Source organism: Bombus bifarius, unplaced genomic scaffold (genome assembly GCF_011952205.1).
Source record: "Bombus bifarius isolate JDL3187 unplaced genomic scaffold, Bbif_JDL3187 scf7180000008166, whole genome shotgun sequence".
NCBI classification, from domain to species: domain Eukaryota; kingdom Metazoa; phylum Arthropoda; class Insecta; order Hymenoptera; family Apidae; genus Bombus; species Bombus bifarius.
The window spans coordinates 900,774-919,958 of NW_022884488.1; the positions used below are offsets into that span (position 1 = coordinate 900,774).

The following is a 19,185-nucleotide window of genomic DNA, read 5'->3' on the forward strand; positions in this document are numbered from 1 at the left end:
TACAGAAGATTAATTGGTAAAGAAGAATGAATGTTCCGCAATGAAGGTCTCATGATGATCATAGTCGAGCAAACGAACGCTCACTCGTGTACCCACTCGATTCGCTTGGAAATTTTAAATCTTGGAAACGGCTAGGTAAATCTGAAACTGTCGTTTCTAAAAACTCGGACACTGCCTCGAAGGTCCTTTTATTCATAGAAATTGATTATTCATCGTTTGTGTGGATACGTTTTTATGGGTCTCCTTTTTTCAAGGAAAATATTATAATTCAGATTATAATGCGAAATTTCTAAATATATTTCTTATCTTTCATCTGAAGATAATATTTCGCAAGTCAGATTTCAATTTGAATGACACTTTTCTCAAACTGCTTTCAACACATTTGCATCACAATAGTCGCATCGTGGACTTTTGAGTTCTACGTTTGAGGACGAAATATCGAAGAGATTAGCGATTCATGACCATGCTAGAAAACGAACGAAGGGGAAGTCTCATGCATTTAACGTGCAAGAACGTTATTCGTCATGTTAAGCGGTCGCGACATGTTTCCTTGTAGCAAATAATCGTTTCTCTGACGTATGCCATGTTTACAATACGAAATACCATTTCACGCTTGTACGATTTGTTACGAAACGAACTGTTAAAGAAAAAGAATATCTGAAGCGGCATGTAACGTCAGCGCGACTTTTCGACCATCGATTATGCATAATGCTCTCGTGTTTTATGAAAACAATTTAGAAGACGTTTACGTAAAGAGGTGGAAAAAATATAGATTATGATATAAGAATTCCTTGCAAATTTTACGCACAGAAATCATATGCGATGACTAATTCGTGATTTTTTTATTTAGAGAAGAGAAAGCAGGATAGATTTTATGTAGCGCGGTGTTCTATTGAGAAATCAATACATAAAGAACTATCACGGTAATAAAATTAAATGGAAGAAATGAAATGGTAAGGAAGTATAATAGAGAAAATTAACATTGACTTACAAGCGAAATAAAACATGAGCCGTCTACAATCAGAATTATCAGAGTATCTAAAATGTATCATTTCCTGGGAATGACATTATCCTGCAATAAGATCTCTCGAATGTACTAAATCATAATAATTAAATCCACGATAGGATGAAATTTAATTTAGCATTACAATCATCGAAGGCTATAATTAAATTAACAGAAGAGAGATTGAAATAAGAGGTACATGAATAATATACATATAATACAATAGCTTGTCTATATATTATACTTTACAAAAATCAATTTAAATCGCCACATATGCATTAAAATAAATTCTACACCTAAAATTTCTGTGAATAATTACGAATTGACCAGTTTGATTGGTAGTTCTAATATTAACCGATGAGTAATATCCGAGCAATATCAAAATTGAAATTATTTATACATTTATAATAATATTTTAATATAATTATAACAATTAAATTATATTTAATTTCATCGGTTAAAATAACATTTTCTAGCCACATCATCCTCCAGCATTCCATTATTCGATAGGTACATACTCATTCTTTTGGCTTAGCTCCGAACTGCTTTTTGTATGGCGTTAGAGCGTCGCGACGACGCGCATTCCCGAGGGCGTTCTTTCGCGTGGTTTTAGCCCGCGAGCCGTAGAAAGCGGAGAAATAGGAAGTCCACGCACGAGAACAGCCTTCCACGATAGATTTATGTAACGCATGACAGCCGTGTCACGAAGAAAACAACCTCGGAAGCGTTTTATGTAACGGTAAAAATATCGATTATGACACCGATAAATTTGCAGTGGCAGCGTCACGTTGTTGATCTATCGTGCAGTTGCGTTCCACCGGACTTTTCTCAAAGGTTCGATTTATTGTCCCAGGATAACGCTATCGCCCATAAGTACTTCGATATTTCCAAGTCATTTTAGATATAGATATAAAATACATTTCAAGAATGAAACATTTTCATTTAATTTTAACCTCTGATCCTATCTCAAACGAACAGCATAAAATTAATAGATATTGACAAAAACAGTAATTAATACTAATTAGTATAAATAAAAAAGTAATAAGTGGATGAACATTGATCCTGCGCTAAGTGCATTTCTGAGTTAAGTGACTTTAAGTGTGTCCGTTCAATGTTGACATTTTAGAACGATCGAGAACTGTATTTTCAGTCGTACTGTAAGTGTTTATATAGATTTTACGAAATGTCATTCATTATAGATAACATGGAATTGGAGTTATGTAAATATATTTCGTATTTCAGTGAAATTTAACAGAGTTTTCGATCTCACATATGGCAAGAGGTAAAAAACTAATGGTAGAGAAACGTTGTTTAATCTTAATTTTGAATATATAACAAAAGTTATCGATCTTCTGATCGAATTATGTTTCTTATCGAATTATCAGCTGTTTAAATACTTATAAATGACACTGCGCCTGACATCGTAGTCCTTTTAATGAAAGTGACACGTAATTCAAGATCGTGACGTGTATTCAATGAGATTGCTGATTTCAACATTGCCGCGTGTGATCGCTTGTTTATGAAGCTTCGTGACCCGGAAATCGAGATCCGAATTTGCGTTTTGTAGATGTGTGTGATGGATTCTTACCATTGGCAAATCTTTTAACTGACTACGTTGAAAATAAAGAATATTTTAACATATCATTCGATCGAGATTGTGGAAAGTTCGACGAAGGCAGGCGAGGCCTCGTTTAAAGTAATTGATCAGGAACCAAGATACGAAGTAAAATGACGTTCATTCATAACAGGCAGCTTTCCATTTGTAATAGGAGTATTTCTAAATGATGTTGACAATCGTCCAAAAATTGGTACACGTAGATAAAGATGTTGGGAAAGATTCGTTTGAATCAGGAAGTTATCAGTTTGAAGAGGATGATAGTAGAATCGGCTAAATAGAGTTATTTTCGATTTCTGTTATAATTCTGATTTCCTTTTGAACTTCATTGGCTACGAGAGTATAAGCAATTATTATTCTTTAATTAGTGTTTTATTTTTCTTTAATTTTATTATGTTATGTGCAAAGCATTAACATTATAAATAATAATTTAAATATCGATATTTGATATTTGAATATCGAATAATGAATTGCAAGTACATAAATTACGAAGTTACATAAATTTAAATTGAACTGTTGTGCTACGGTAGTTTGTAACAAGTGGTAATTATCGCTAATAACTAAGATAGTCGGTACGACATTAAAACAATAATAAACAGTTTAACGCGTATATACTTTCCAAAATAGAAAACTGAGCAGGCTTTTCGCTTCCTATACGTACATTCTCAGTAGTTTATTATTACAGCTTATTATGATATGTTCTATAATATATATACTATTTCAGTATTGTATTCAAAAATTCAAGAAAATCGGAAAAAATATTCGGTAACATAAATGTGCAATAATCTAATATGTGCAATAGATCTTTAATTCATAACAAATATTTTATCAAAATCCACATGAATCACACAAAAGCTAAAATGATCAACTTATTTAAATAAATCGTTAAGCACTGATATTAATAAATCAAGAAATTATGAGTTGTAGAGTATATATTTCTACTGTGTAAATAATACTACAATTTTAAATCGAATAGGAAAATTAACTGACTTATGGACTGTTACTTGGTTTCGAAGCTGTTTATCATAGTCAGTTTATCAATTATTATTATACGAACAAACTTGTTATTTATTTGAGACGTATAAATATGTTGCCACGCGAAGTAAATATACAAAAATGTTCAAGAGTAGATATAGACGCAAAAATATATAAAATCAAGCGTGAAACATACATTACGTTCAGGAAATATTCCATTTAACTTCAGTTTCTTTTCAGTATCTAGAAAGAAATATATTTGCTTAATCATTCTCAGTCTAAAATTAGACTATAAACATTCATAACCTATTTATGCATCTCAAGTTAATAATATCTAAACTTGTTCTAATTTTCTAATTTTAATAAGAAAATTGCATAAAATACTATTATTAATATTCTACCAATGTGCCAATCGTGCAAAAGGACCCACATACTAAAATTGAAAAATTTATCCAAAATCGACTCGCTAGACTTTTAAATGCCTTCTATAAAGTTGAATGGAATCACGAAAGTATTAAAAAGAAGAAAGACATCTTCTTCAGTTCCTTCGAATCTGTGCGTTCTAACGGAACAGCATAGCGTCATGTCTGACTTTCACACGCCTCGTATCACTTTCCATGTCAGCAACAGCGAGTAGAAACGGAGAAATGGCAAAGACTAGCCACCAGCTGCAGCAGTAGAAACAGCGGCTGCAGTACGAGACGAGGTAGGCGAAAGCTCGACTCTCGAGTACGAAACCCGAGACCTTGAGTGCGTGCACTCGTGCGTCGGTATGTCCCTGAGCCGCAAACAGGAACACAACGATTATCCGGCAAATGAATGAAATCGAGTGAACCGGTTCACCGGCGTACATACGCGCGCTACTGCCACCGCTTCGGTTCGCTGCGGATCCACCTTAAACCAGAACCACTTCTTCGTGAATGGCTGTGCACGGCATGGTAGGCTCGTGCTCCGCACCGAATTACGCAACGGAGTTAACCGGCTGTCGTACGATCATTAATCTGACTGGTCACGTGTCGTCGGCCGCGTCATATTAGTTTTGATGCGACGCGTGGTGGCTTTCGAATGAAAAATTGCTGCTTCATCGCTTGAAGTCGGATCATATAAGGTCGTAGGACTCGGTGTCAGTGGAAAATTTCTGAATAAATTTCCTCGCGTGAGATTTCAATGAATTCTTTTTTTTCAAAGAATCGATGTTTCTAGTTTTGGTTTGTTTTTGAGTATTGTACTTAAGACTGGATTTTCAAATATAGCTCTTCGCGTACATGAAATATTTCGAAAGAATCGACATTTCTAAGTTGTGGGTTGTTTTCAGGATTGTAGTTAAGATTAGATGATACTGAATTATGCGAACTTTTATATATAGAAAATGTTCAAATAGGCAATTTTGATGGATTTTTAAGACAGTATATGAACTTTGGCTTTTTCTTCCGTTTCGTTACTTGGTATTTTTTCAGCTTCTGGTAGATATTTTGTCGGGTCAATTTTCCATCTAAGCTAAACTGTGAATTTGACATTAAACGAGAGTACCTCAGTGTTTGTAGTGCGTGTTAATTATAATTCCATCGAGGATTAATTAATCCCATTGTGTAAACATCTCGATTAACCCGCATTTGGATTAACCCGAGCGAATTGAATAATAGAGTATTGACTAATTACTTCGTCTTGAGAGGATGAGGTCACGATTCATTCCTCGTCGAATGACCGAGAAATAACGTTGCTGTTGGTATGGCAATAGTATCTCATAGTACGTCACGCTTTTATTTAGCTCGATACTGTCAATGAAATTTCCCAAAATCGACCTTGTCATCTTACGATTTCGGTATGAAATCAACAGCGTAAATAGCAAAGATCATAACCTTTTCTATCAACATCCATTACATCACTGACCATAGGTATTAAGAATGACTTATGAATTTGTGATAGAAAATTTCGTATGTATTTTATCACAAAGTAAACATTAGTCACACATTAATAATTAGAAGCAGTGCTTATTACCGTATTATTGCAGATACACGCTTTTCTAGAACATTGCATAATCCACCAACGTGCATACCATGATTTGCAATCGTAAGAGTAGCATATTAGACAGATCAAGGAAACCAACAGATATTTTACTCGAGTGATTATTTTAAACAATAGTCATTCATTCCTTAAAAAAGATATTGCAGAAAATCTAACTTAGCTTAGGTAACACAACCATAATGATAAAAAACATATAGAAAGTTCGAATCAAAATCTGGTCCCAATATTATAGCGCGCAACGTTAGAACGTCATTTTCGTGATATGAACCGACATCCATATTTGATCCCCAATGTTCCGTGTCATGACCAATTCATGTGTTTGTTACGCAGCGTTTAAATCATAATTAATTATATAGCAATGCGATAAATAAGCAGCACATAGCTCACGGGTATTTGTCGGCGTTTGCTCGTTGAATTCGTAATTAGTTGCAATTACAACATATATAGTGCAGTATTTCCCAATCGATAAGATAAAATCAGGGGCCATGAAGGAACTGGGAAAAATGGAAATTGTTTTTCAACGGGGAAAAACCGGAACTGGTGGACTTTTTGACGCGAGCGCGCGCACGTTATGGCTTTGTTCGTGATGTGCAATTTCACGGTCGTGACTGGTCTGTGTAGGTCGCTGATAAAAGCTTTGCGCTATTGCCAGCGGTCTTCGCTTATCGCCGCGAAAAAGCCCGAACGGCTGACGAATGACTGAATTCTGCATTCGCGAGAATTTTTGCACTCCTGTCGTTTCGAGTTTCCATTTCGACAAATTCATGCTGCTGGAATGCTACGCGAGCGTCGTATCTTATACCATCGAATGGAAATTTGGAGTCACATATCTATGTTTGGAAAAGTTAGTTCTATTTCATTTAAACTTGGAATCTCAGTTTCACATTTGGAAAATTTAAATGCCTTTTCAATTTCAAAAAATCGCAGTTTATCATTTGAAAAATTTCAATTTACATATATAATACAATAAAATCGTTCATGTGAGTAATTTCCTTGTGGCTTTAATTTCCACTATGTTATGGATGTGCGTACCTACACCATTTCATTTTTATCTAAGCACTAAATATTCAATAATAAAGAAGTGATTTAAAAATGTCAGTCTGAGATACAGTTATACGATATTCGAGATACAGTTTTCAATTACGCCATTGTTCAACGATGTATAGGAAATTCTATAGAAGAGACGTCAATCGAATTAGATCGTTCGAATCGATACAGTGAAACGAGTTCTTCAGATAAGATACGCGTATCGATCAACAGTGTTAGAGTTTGTGTTGTACACTTGTGTTTCGATAGAATTTACCCGCAATACCATGTGGAAACGTTCCCTCGTGGAGGTGTTTACTTTTATAATAACACTATCGATTTTTTCACGCGATGGCAAACAATATTGATCATACGTGAACATAGAAACAAACAAGGTATTATAGATATTGTTCCATGGAGGCTTAATAATGACACTCACTAAAAGACCTAATCTTATCATGAAATCAAAGAAAGATTCAAAAACTTGATCGAAACGTCAAGAAGAAATTTTTAAAAAGATGTTGGATAATATTTATGATATCTGTAAATATACTCACAATATTGAGCTTTCGGAACTAGCTAATAAAATTTCAAAATATTTATAATACACACGATGTATTCATAGAAAATTTGCATAAACTTTCGAACATTTTCGTGATATTATGTATGCACATACATATATATGTATATAAGGTATAAAATTATTGATTTGCTGGTGTAAATCCTATTTAAATACATTTTCTATTATCACAAACATTGGAATATCCTGTTAATATTATACTTGAAAGAGAATTGTGAACAGGGAAAGTCTATTGAAATTTATTTGTGCTTATTATTATGTGAGTTGGATGCAGTAAATTGAGATTTCTTCCGTATAATACTGACGTCTTTAAATAGAAAAAAAGAAATAAATAATTGCTTATAAAATAAGGTTCGGTCGTCACTATTCTCGTTTCCTGGCAAACTATGAATATGCATACACGTGGAAATACGATGTTCGCACGCGCGAACTCACGTTATCGCATTCGCCTGAGCTCGCGCACATCTCGCGCAAATATTTGACTTCGCTCGATCGGAATGTCTTTCCCGTCGTTTCTTGCCACGAATTTTCACAAAACCGTATTTTTATCGCAAGCACGCCAAGATCTGAGAAGGACACGTACGTTTCATCAAATTCCTCGGCAACGAAAGAGAGTGAATTGAACGTGGATTTTTCCTCGACTCACCGGAACGAATCGCGATATTCAGGAATTGTTTATCCTTTGCGAAAACGATCGCAGCTCGAACGGCGAACCTCGATATCGATTGTTGTAACATCGATTTGAAATGAATGTGAACTAAGAAAAGACGTTTCTGTTTTTTTGAAAATATTGAGAAGATCGGAAAAATTTATTCAAAGATTAGATTAGATAATATAAGCAAGTATATTTATAATATTAAATTTGCGTATGTTAGAATAATAAAACAAAAATTAGCATGTACACTGTATAAATAGGAGTGTTACAGCATATAAATAGGAGCATTTTGTTTTACCAATTTGCTAAAATGTGTATTGTTTTTATGCAGACTGATATTATTGTATTTTGGAACAAAATATTATGACTTAAATATTCGACGAATACACTGCGTTTTAAATTAAAAATACATCTGAAATGTACGAAGAAGAAATAATTTCAGTTCGTTTGTCAGAATTACTTGCATCTATTTTATTGTCTAATTATATACATTTTAATATTATACATTATATATTATTATATTGTTGTATGTATATTATTTATAATATCCAGATTTCCGCATTTTTATTAGTTTAGCCAGTACGATATTGTAAATGAATGAAGAGACTTCTGTAAAACGTTTTCCAATATTTTTGATTTCTTTGAAAGAACATAAATATCTCTCTTCAAGAAATATTTCATTCACGAATCTCGAAAACCTCACAAATAAAACTTTGCTAAGAAAACTGGTCACAAATCATCACCGCGGATTATCATAAAATTCTGTATGACTTCTCCTGTAACCGTATTTCACAAAATGAAATTATAATATGTAATAAATGAACTGCTTCGATAAGTCTATTAATCTCGATTAAGCCAGATAACCGTATGTAGAAAACGGAAATTAAGATGGAAAATAGAATTCGTATCGCTTGGTAGGAAGTTTTACGGCTCGATCGCAATAGCTCACTACATAGTTCAATTCTGTTCATACACGTGCCACGAGGTCAGCCGTAAAACGGTGCTGGAAGAACGTTAGCTTGTTACGCAAAATAACGACGAACGAGCGAACAGGCGAGCGAATACTAATACGAGTGTTTTCAGCTGGTTGGCCGTGACCACGAAAAGCTTACCTCTGGAAAATAGAAACTGGCTAGCAGCCTGGCGCCTTCGTATAAAAGACAAACACGATTATCGGCCCGGTTATCGGTGGCTATTAATCAAGTCACGATTTACCGGCGTACTGAAGTTGCATAAATTTTTACGCGAACGATTACATACGTCTACGAACACTTAATTTCCTCTAACATTAGTTACGCGGAAGCGTACAACTGTTCTTCCTGCCTTTTCTTCTTTTTCTATCTTTTTTGTGTTTCTCTTTCTGTCCTTCTTCTTTATCGAGTAGCAACATTGTCAATTAATTCGTTAATTATTTTCTCTCCTTTTTACGACGAGTGACGAGAGTAGTTGACTCGTCTTTTACGATCAACTTATGTCATTAAATTACATTTCTTAATTAACATTCCACCTTAATCCATTTTTTAAGATCGCGGCTATGGAAAATAATTCGAAGGATTAATTTTTTTATTCTCCTATTATTAATTCTCCCATCTACGATAGGGTCTACAATTATATGAAACCTCAAGAAATTATGATAAATTATAGCTTGATACTTTAATGAGAACTTTGATTATGATGCTTAATAGTTATCTCGTTCGTATTTATTCATCAGTGGATCGATTTCTACGTGATCGTAAGTTAAGTGCTTGTAACGCTTGCAGATTAATTGCTGGACGTGTTCAAGGTGAAAATAATCGTGGCAATCGGAGAACGAATTATTTCCGTTTCTTTCACGCACAACGCGGTTGCATCAAGGAAACGAACTTTTCCGTTGCTCGTCTCGCAACCAGCTAATGTTTGCTCAGATCGTATCGCGATGCTATACGTTACTCAAACCGGTGGTCCGCAGTTACATCTGTAGGAAATGTTAATGCAATTACGTATGTTATTTGCAATTAATTCATTTACAATCGTAATCAACTAATCTCGTTATTCGATCATTTTACTACAACTGATTGGCAAACCGAAGGGATTTTATTCAAAACTGTTAAAGTTATTTTCCTCCAAACATCCTGCTAAACGTGTATATTCTACACCGACGTAAATTAAAATTCGTACGAATATTTATAAAATTGTATGAATATCTCCTTGCTGAAAATGCTTCTATCGTTGCAGTTTATAATAAGAAAGTAAATATACGAATCTTTTCCTTATTTGCTTAAATTATCCGTAGTATACTAACGAATAATACCAAATTATTTCAAATAATCCAATATCTTTCATTACATCCACAATATCAGTAGGTTGGTCAAAAATTCGACAAATCACCCGATAATCCCAAAAATTGTTCCAAAGTGGAATTCCTTGAGAAAAAATGAGCCTCTAATTTTTGAAACACTATACATTTCTCGTTACCAAGAAGCCAAGTCCTGAGGTGACTTTCGGACTGCTCCCTGTTAATCTGTCACCATGGGTAGTATCAGCGTAAGACGGTACGGTTGGTTTCCTGTTCGCGGCACGTATTATCGGATTATTGCGTTCGCGGGCTGTAACGTAAAAGTTCATACCGGTAATCCTTGGCATACTTAGGCCGGACAGAGTCGCGAGCTACATGCTCGCTCTTAATCTCGGTCGAAAAACCTGCTCGAACAATATGCGCGACACGTACATGTGTATTGTACGCCGGTGCACGCTAGAGCATGTAGTACGTAAAACGTTGCACATCTAAAGCAACTGCTCGCCTTCTCTCCTCCTGCTATACATTCTTATACCAGTGCTTCTCTCACGTTCCTGCTTCCTGCGTCAGAAAAATTGGCTAACCTGTTTACTGATGCAACAAAGGAAAGGAAAACCGAGCGAGAGCGTCCCGAGCGTGGAACTGCCGTAGAAACCGGAAGGAAGGCACACAGGGAAGGGGGAGTATGCCCCGGGAAAGGTTAAAATATGAAGCTATAAAAGACAGCCTGGCTGTCGTATATTTAACTACGTCCGCTTGGGGAATGGTGGATCAATTTTGATGGTGGTTGAACGACTGGTTTATCTCACAAGAGAAAATCGGTGAGAATTATGTCCTAATACAGGGGTTAGTGATTACAGGGCAGAAATATTCAAGTTTCTGTGAATAGATATGCAACTGATACAAGACAGAATATCTATTTAATATAATATCTTATCTAATTCTGTTCTTCTCTCTTCTTTTTGGCCATTTCTGTACAATGGATCTTTGTGATTAATGTTTAAGAGATTCATTCAATCAAAGGTTAAAGTAAGTAATTAGGGATAAATGTATGAAGAGGAAATATTTTTTCAAGTGGACTGGAAAAAGTCAATCGTTCTGAAATCACTGTTTCAAGTGGAAAATGATGATAGACTAAAATTCATGTCTGATATGTTAACAATTGGATACTTTAATCGCTTGTGTAAATCTTCCCTCTACTATTTTCTTTCTAAACTAAAATTGATGGATTATGCGAGCACCGCTTTTGATAAACCATCGCCAAACTCTATACCAATGACGGGTCCACAATAATATTATTATATTGGCGATGCTTTCGATTGAGAAGTGCGTCCGTATAACTTATCCCAATAACTAACAATACTACATATGTAACATATATAATATCTTACCCTCTATGTACGAATTATTTGTCGGAAAAGCTACAAATGGAATCCTCCATTCCCAAAATTATAAACCGTGTTTTACTACACTAGCTCTGACATTGAAACTGAAAAAGCAGTCTCCCCAATACGGTTCTCACCTTTTCGATCTTTCAAACGCTAGCAAATAAAACGAATCTTGTAGCGAAGGAAGAAACGTGGAAGGAGAGTGATTTGGAGGATACCGGTGATTCGCACCAGATACTTGGCAAGGCAGGGATCGCAAACACGGTGAGAGTGGTTGCAAATAAAATTATATCGAGCAGCGGGAGAAACAAGTAAGGGATCCGTAAATACGGCTAAAAGGAAAGTCAACAGGGGCTAGGACCGTACGGATGTGCAAACGAGGGTGTAACTGGATCGAGCGGGGGTGCCTTTCGCAGTCAGCGGTACGCCGGGTGGAAGAAGGGGTTTCTAAAGAAAAATTGATAAGAGAAACGGGATGAACGATAAGAAAAAAGAACAAATATGCGGCACCGATCGATAGTGCCGGAGAAGAAACTAAATCGAATTCAATGGAGCACGGAACTGGGAAAGGGTGGTTGAGGGGTAGCCTGGTAGAAGAAAGAGGAAGACATAAGGGGTGGCTAGCTGATGGGTGGGCGAGAAAGCAGTAGAAACCGCAGATAACGCCGCAGATAGCCGTAGAGAGTCCTTAAACGCTTCAGAAACGAGTCGACGAACAGTGCAATGTGCCCTGGCCTTTATTTACTGAGCGCGTGCTGCTTTCCATGGGACCTTTAAAAGGCACGCGTGAAAGGAAAAGTGAAATGGAGAGATGAAGGGTGTATGTGTGGTGTGCGTTTCTGATGTTTCCTTCCTGTTGAACTTTCCACGTGCCCGAGCCTTGTACGAAGGGTGCGCTCGTGCGTGCTCTTTCTATCATCCCTGTTCGTGTATGCGTGACACATTTTATTCTATACCACGAATGGCAAATACAAAGGGGGCATTCTTTAAAAATGTTACGCTGGGCTTTTGATATAAATACACGCTGCGAGTAGCAAACATCTTCTTGTCGTGCAGAATGTTCAAATTTGGCGCTGGTGAATTATCAGATTTCGAGATTACGTAGAACTTCACTGTTGAGTCTTTGTGTATCGTTTTGTTGCAATAATTTGTCACAATTTGAAGTGTGAAACATTTTGAGGTATAAGTGATGCGATATAGTATTTAAATGGAGAGTAGAGTTTCTAGAAGATTCTGAAGAATGAGTCAAATATCCTCAGTTGTAGGGGAGTCACCATTTTTGTGAGTCAAGTATGATTCATTCAATGGAGTAACCAAATTGCGTGTCCTGTTTCTGAAAGAGAATAGCTACTTTTACTGTTACATATTACCAACTACCGGTTTTATGAATGTTTCTGGAAACTCACAAAACCACTTTTCTTTTTCGCTATCTTAACACGCAACTTTGATATTTTTATTGCAAACTTATGTAACCTATTCTACCACTACTCTCTTGAATTTATTCATTATGTAACCTGTTGCTTTGATTTAAAATATTGTTCTCTGACCCACATATCGAATATCTATCGCCTCAATACCATTACGATCTACCGATTGTAATCTTCAGAATATTGTAACTAAATAATCTAGACTCCACTTGTCTTAAATATACTTGAACCGTTAATCAATTCAATAACATTTATACGTAAAAGACGACGCAGTTGTCGCAAACAACGGATACTGATTTAAGATAATTCATTCAAAATATCATTTACTTGCTATCGAAGATTCCATCAGATAATTGTAATAAAGTGTGAAACTAAAATGAATAAATGTTCAAATACTCGCAACAATGACCATGCAAGCGAACGTGTCGAATCGAGAAGCGATTGTCCAATCCTTATGAGCGATTTACAATAACTTGCATCGCAATCATCCTGCTTCTCTTCTGCGTTACGCGGAGAGAAAAATGGATTCCTCCCCGAGCCATGGCCGACGGCCGACACGACTTTATAATCGCGATTACGTCTCGCCGGTCTTACCTCATCGCGGAAGTTGCGATACAAATCTACCTTGCGATTTGTCGCGATTGTCTTTAGATAGCGGGCTTCCTGCACGTTCGGTTTGTCGGTTCGTGCTTACGCGTAAGTGAATCAAGGTCTTCCTATCTAGACATGATTAAATGATACTCCGACATCGAGGTGTTCCTTCGTGAACATCTCTCTTTGGCCGAGCGATATATTTAATATGTCATATACATGAGGAAATTTGAAAGATTTAGGTCCCTTATCTTCACGAACAGTTTAATAAAAATAAATTGGTTAAATGACATTAACCTCTTAAATCTTTCGTGATCCCGTGCATCGTTAATGACAGATAAGTAAACTAGGCTCGTTTAGAGCTCGTGTAATAGATCCATGGATAACGACGAGATTACAAAAAGGTTTAAGTACGAAAGGCAGTAGCGATAATTAAAAATTGCTAATGATTTATATTTACGAGTAGATAACAAAAAAGCTCACTTTCATCTAATAGTAAACATTATACATAGGTATTACTCTATTTTGCTCGATACATTTCAACAACGGATAGAAAACGAGGCTCTAAATATAGTTAACCAGCTCCAAAAGGAACAAGCTCTCACCTTACTTCTTTTACTATCTTTAGCGTTTGCAATGATTTTCGTATACGTTTGCACAGATCAGAAACGCGACCCAAATGGAACAACCTTCTTTCTTTTTTTCGGTTATTCAATTTTAGGTCTCGAGAGAAGAGAGCGGCACCCGATAACTTCCCTTATCAATGTGATCGGGAGGAAAGCAAGCAGGAGTGTTAGGAAAAAAGTAGTACGTCGAGCGACCGCGACATGTCGAGGTCTCGCGTCCTTGCCAGTTACCCCACTCGTTGTTCGAGGAGTGGGATCGTCCCCCACCGCTCGTCTCGTTCGTTGGTGGCTCCCCCTACTCCCCTCCCCGACTCCCCCTTCGTCCACAGCGGTATGTAAGAGGCCGCACATGTTTCCCCGCGTTCCAGTCTCGCAGCGGCACTCGCGAGTGACTGTTCGTGTGGATTCGCGGAACGATAACTGCTCTGATCGAAGAAAAGAAGGAAAAGGAAAACGGAACGAAGGACATTACAGGGGCACGCGTGTTGTCTACAATATCTATATCTGTCTCTATATACATATATGTATATAGATATACGCGTGTACAGTAACGCGCGCGCGCAAAGGACGAGTTCTTTCCTCAGTGCTGCGTTCGAGAACTGACACGACACACACCGCGAACGTCGTTGCAGCGAGTAACACGACCGAATATCGATAGAAAAGATAGTGAAGAAAGGGGAAGCAGTACGGTAACATCGTTACTGCTCCGATCGTTTTCCTTTCTTCCCATAATCTCCGCGTCTTTCTTTTTTTTACTTTTATACGTAACCCGTGTAGCGATACGAAACGGTCGTGTACCATAACCTTATTTCCCAACGTTACATCGTTTCACCAAAAGTGAGAATCGATTGCGCGAGTGACAGCTTGTTCTACCTTTTGGAGCTACACGATCTGTAAAGCAGTGTGACAGCAAGGAATATTTCGTGATCGTACCTTGCAGGAGAACTCAGGAGCACGGTGAGAAGAGGACTGTGGATACGCAACGAGGAGGATATTCCGAGGGTATTACGGAACTAGTGATCTTCCACTGACGTCATTTCGTACTTTCGTGCTTCATTCGAGGGACGAGAATAGTGTTTGCTGACCCAACAAAGACACGTGAGTATCGAACTCTTCTTCATTCGAGACAACTCTAGACGTTTCTTGATCATGATCGCGAAACGGAACCGTAGCTCGCGTGAGCTCGCCACTCTGCTTCTTTTTTTCTTTTTTCCATGCTCTGTGTACACACGCGTCACACGGTCAGATAATTTATGCGCGGAACCCGTCACGGTGCGAATTCCGTAATGTGTCACGCGATCGGAGCACGATTCCACTTCGTAACGGTTCAAGAGCATTTCTGCCGCGTCTGTGGCGCAGTAATCGCGCCTTTGATCCTTCGATTATCGCAACCACCACGAAGCTCGATATATCGAACTAACTACCTTGACCAATCACCGTTTAAGATGACACTAAAATATATGTATGTTTCGTTTCGGTTTTACGATCTACGTCTCAGTCTTTATTTCTTAAATTAATAAAAAAAGGTGACAGTGATGTGTAGTGTCTTAGAAAAGCCTGCCTACACTCTTTTAATTAGAAGGTTAGTTCTAAAAATCTTTTTGTACCATATTTTATATTAATCGGATTTAGGGACTTTGTTATATGTTACATGAGCCATTCAGAAGACATATTGATGAACATACAAACATTGCTTTTTAAATTTATCTCGACGTATGAAAATTAACTATTTGTTTCTCAAGAATTGTATATTAATCGTGTATTTATGTAATGAAATTAAAGAAGTAAGAAAGAGTCGATCAATTTGACATTTAAGGAGGACATTTGACAATATTCGAAACACAAAAAATATTAACATAGAAAATTTTGATGAATATATTACATGCATCATACGAAACGTTCTAAAGTTTCATTAACACTATAATGAGACATGACTATCATAATTCTATTTGTAAAATTTGAAACGAATCTAGAAGTGTATATAAAAGTTGCAAAATATTTGCTGTAAATATATATTTAGTTTAAAACGTACTATGCAACATAACGGTCTTCAGCATATAATTAGTGCTAAGAGCGATCTCAGTAAATATTTTTTAGTTTACTAGTATAATAAATAACTGACCGTTCAAATACTATGATTATATTCTTCTATGTATACGTACGTATATTTCCCATTTGTTTCAAATTTTATTAATATAATAAACGTGTTCCATTATACATAATGCTACTGAAATTTTAAAATGTTTTATATAAGACGCATAATACGTTTAGTAAAAGATTTCTGTAAGTGACCAAATACTTTAATAAGGCACTGCTTGTGAGTTTTAATGGTCCTAATGCAAAATACGTTTCTAATTTCTTTCAGTAAATAATACATGTACAAAGAATTCATTAAGTATACGTATATAGACTTCTATAACTGACTGCAAAATCGTTTTAAAAATGTCATTTATATGCGATTGGAGAATAGGATATTTAGTTTATTGGTATATTAACAAATGAAATTATCGTTCGAGTAGATACCAAAGTTGTGCTTCTACGCTAAAGGTAGAGTTATGGTGTGAGAATATTGTGACGACAATCCGAATCGTCCGTTGCAATGCAGCTTCGTTTAAAAGGTAAATAATAACATTGGTTCGACACATCGATCTAGAAATTGTATTCGTCGTCAGTCGATGCGAGGCGTTTCGCTTTTCTTCAAGGTCGCTCGCGATCTGGAACGATCGTAGTGACTCAGTCTCTTGGTATTACATCAAACAAACATGCCTATTACGACAAATTACGTTGAGGTCGTAACGCTGTCTGGAACATGCTTTTCCTACTGCGGAAATGACGATTTCCATTCGCGCTTAGGAATCGTGTGTGTGTGTGTGTGTATCAAACAAATTAGCAGATTAGGCGCGTTAATTAATTAATGGGTTAAAATGCGGTATAGAGGTATTTACGCATTTATTTACGTCAGATTTGCCCGAGCTGCTTATGAAAATAGTGTGACAATAATAGCAAGGTCGCCGCTGGCTATACGAGATGGCGCATCGCGTCAGCGACTCGCGTTTGACGAATTAATTGATTGAAATTGCCTGTTGGATTATAATAAAACGTATAACCAGAAAGCTTTTGTTTTCGTTTAAGTGATGGTTTCTATTAGACTCTTTTTTAGTTATTTATTATAATAGAAGGTGTAATTAAAGTAATAATCGAGTTATTTATAAGTACATTATAATCGTTTTCTAAATTTTTACTACTCATAGTATTTGTAAGGTCGATACTCAAAATGATTAAATCATTGAATACAGTTTGTAAATTAGAATGTATATAATTCTCATTATTATTATTAGTATTATTCTCATATAATGAAATTATTACTTTGAATGATCCATGAATGAAGCATTGAGTATATCAAGTTCGTGAGAGTGACAACATCGTCTGGGTATAGGTGATCTTTCGTTTCTTTCTTTACGCAAGGAAAACATTGCAAAATAATTTCTAGTTCTTGGAGACACTGTTTAATTATTAGAGAATCGCCAACTTAAACACCTTTATTCGCTCGTAAAATACGCTGCGAAATGTTTTATACATTATGCAAACGAGGCAACCAGTTTGAGGATGTTATATAGCACATACAAATGACTGTTTTTAATTTAATAACGCTGTCTTACATGTTACATTTAGATATATGTAATGTAATTCTAGTACTATATCCATCGTTTAACATCATTCATTACATATTTCTCCTTTAGAATCATGTTTTTATACAGTACCTATGACCGTATATTAGTTTTCCCACAAACACAATTTCTCTATTTTCCCAACTATCGCGACTAAGTAAATCCCCAAGTTAAGATAATCGGAAGATCCAATAAGAAGTAATTAATAAAAATCGCAACGACGAAACCATTCGATCGAAGAATTTTATCCTCGAACTATTTCGTAGAATGTAAAGTCATTTCGAACGATCGCGAAGCGCTTTTCCTCTCTACGCAGTTCGAATTTTTTCGCGATTCGAGTCACGCGAGTCGAGGAAAACGGAATTCAATAGTTCCATCGATAACAGAGGTAGAAATACAGAATAGCGGGATGAAGGACGAAGATAGAACACACTCATCTTTCTCCTCTCCTTCTATTTCTCTACCTCTCTTTCTCTATCTCTCTATCTCTCTTTCTCTACCTCTCTATCTCTCTTTCTCTATTTGGAGTGGCACGAGGCAAACGAATTATCCAACTCGTGCCGTCCATCGAAATCGGATTATCGTCGATTCCTCTGCACCCAAACCCTACCCGTTACACCCTGCCCTCACTGTGTGTATCGATTTTCCACGCTCTGTATACCAGCAACTTATTTCCCCTGAGCCGTAAACATTCGGCCCTAAGCATTCGTCGCGCGGATTAATCACGGTTTAATTGGAAAATCTCGCTCGGCAAATAAAGCTTTCGAGGTCCGGGCAAAAACATGTTAGTCAGACCTGGTCACCGGAACTCTCATCTCATCCCTGTCCCTATCTCTCCCCCCTCTCTCTCTCTCTCTCGTTTGTATCCACGAAAAAACAAAAGCTCGTCCGAATATTGTTATCGCCCTTTCGAGAAAAACTTTTCGTTAAAGGTTAAAAGTCAAGTTTGTGTCTTGTTGACTGTATATACGTAACATTGTACTCTAGTAAATTATTCATCAACTAAACGGTAAATACACCTATCGATCTTTGATAAAACTGGTTTAAAATTTTAGTATATTGTGCCTTTCTTAGTAATTCGTAAAAAAGATAATTTTTCTCGCAGGTTAAAAGCAGTTCGTTTCTGAAAACATCAATGATACTTGAATTTTGCACTTTCAATCTTATCGCTGCTGAAAGCATCGTTGTTAACGCGCACGATCTCCTCTTTTAAATTTTACGATAAAGTTTTTCTTTAAAAAGTTAAGTGTTTCTATGTATCGAAGGAAGAGCGAGATTAGAACATACAAGTTCTAGGACTACAACGAGGTCGAAAGAAATATCGATCGTTT

General features: G+C 36.4%; 1 protein-coding gene across 2 annotated transcripts in view; it reads left to right on the top strand.

The window, feature by feature from the left end:
- LOC117209163 (protein Tob1-like) overlaps positions 1-19,185 on the top strand; it is a 116,441-nt gene that overhangs the window by 47,054 nt on the left and 50,202 nt on the right. Inside the window, exon 3 of one of the 2 annotated variants that reach the window (XM_033450853.1) lies at positions 15,127-15,284. The gene's annotated coding sequence lies outside the window, so the exon portion shown is untranslated. Of the gene's footprint in view, positions 1-14,544; positions 15,285-19,185 lie in introns of those variants that run through there. The other variant, XM_033450852.1, reaches the window with a different exon arrangement.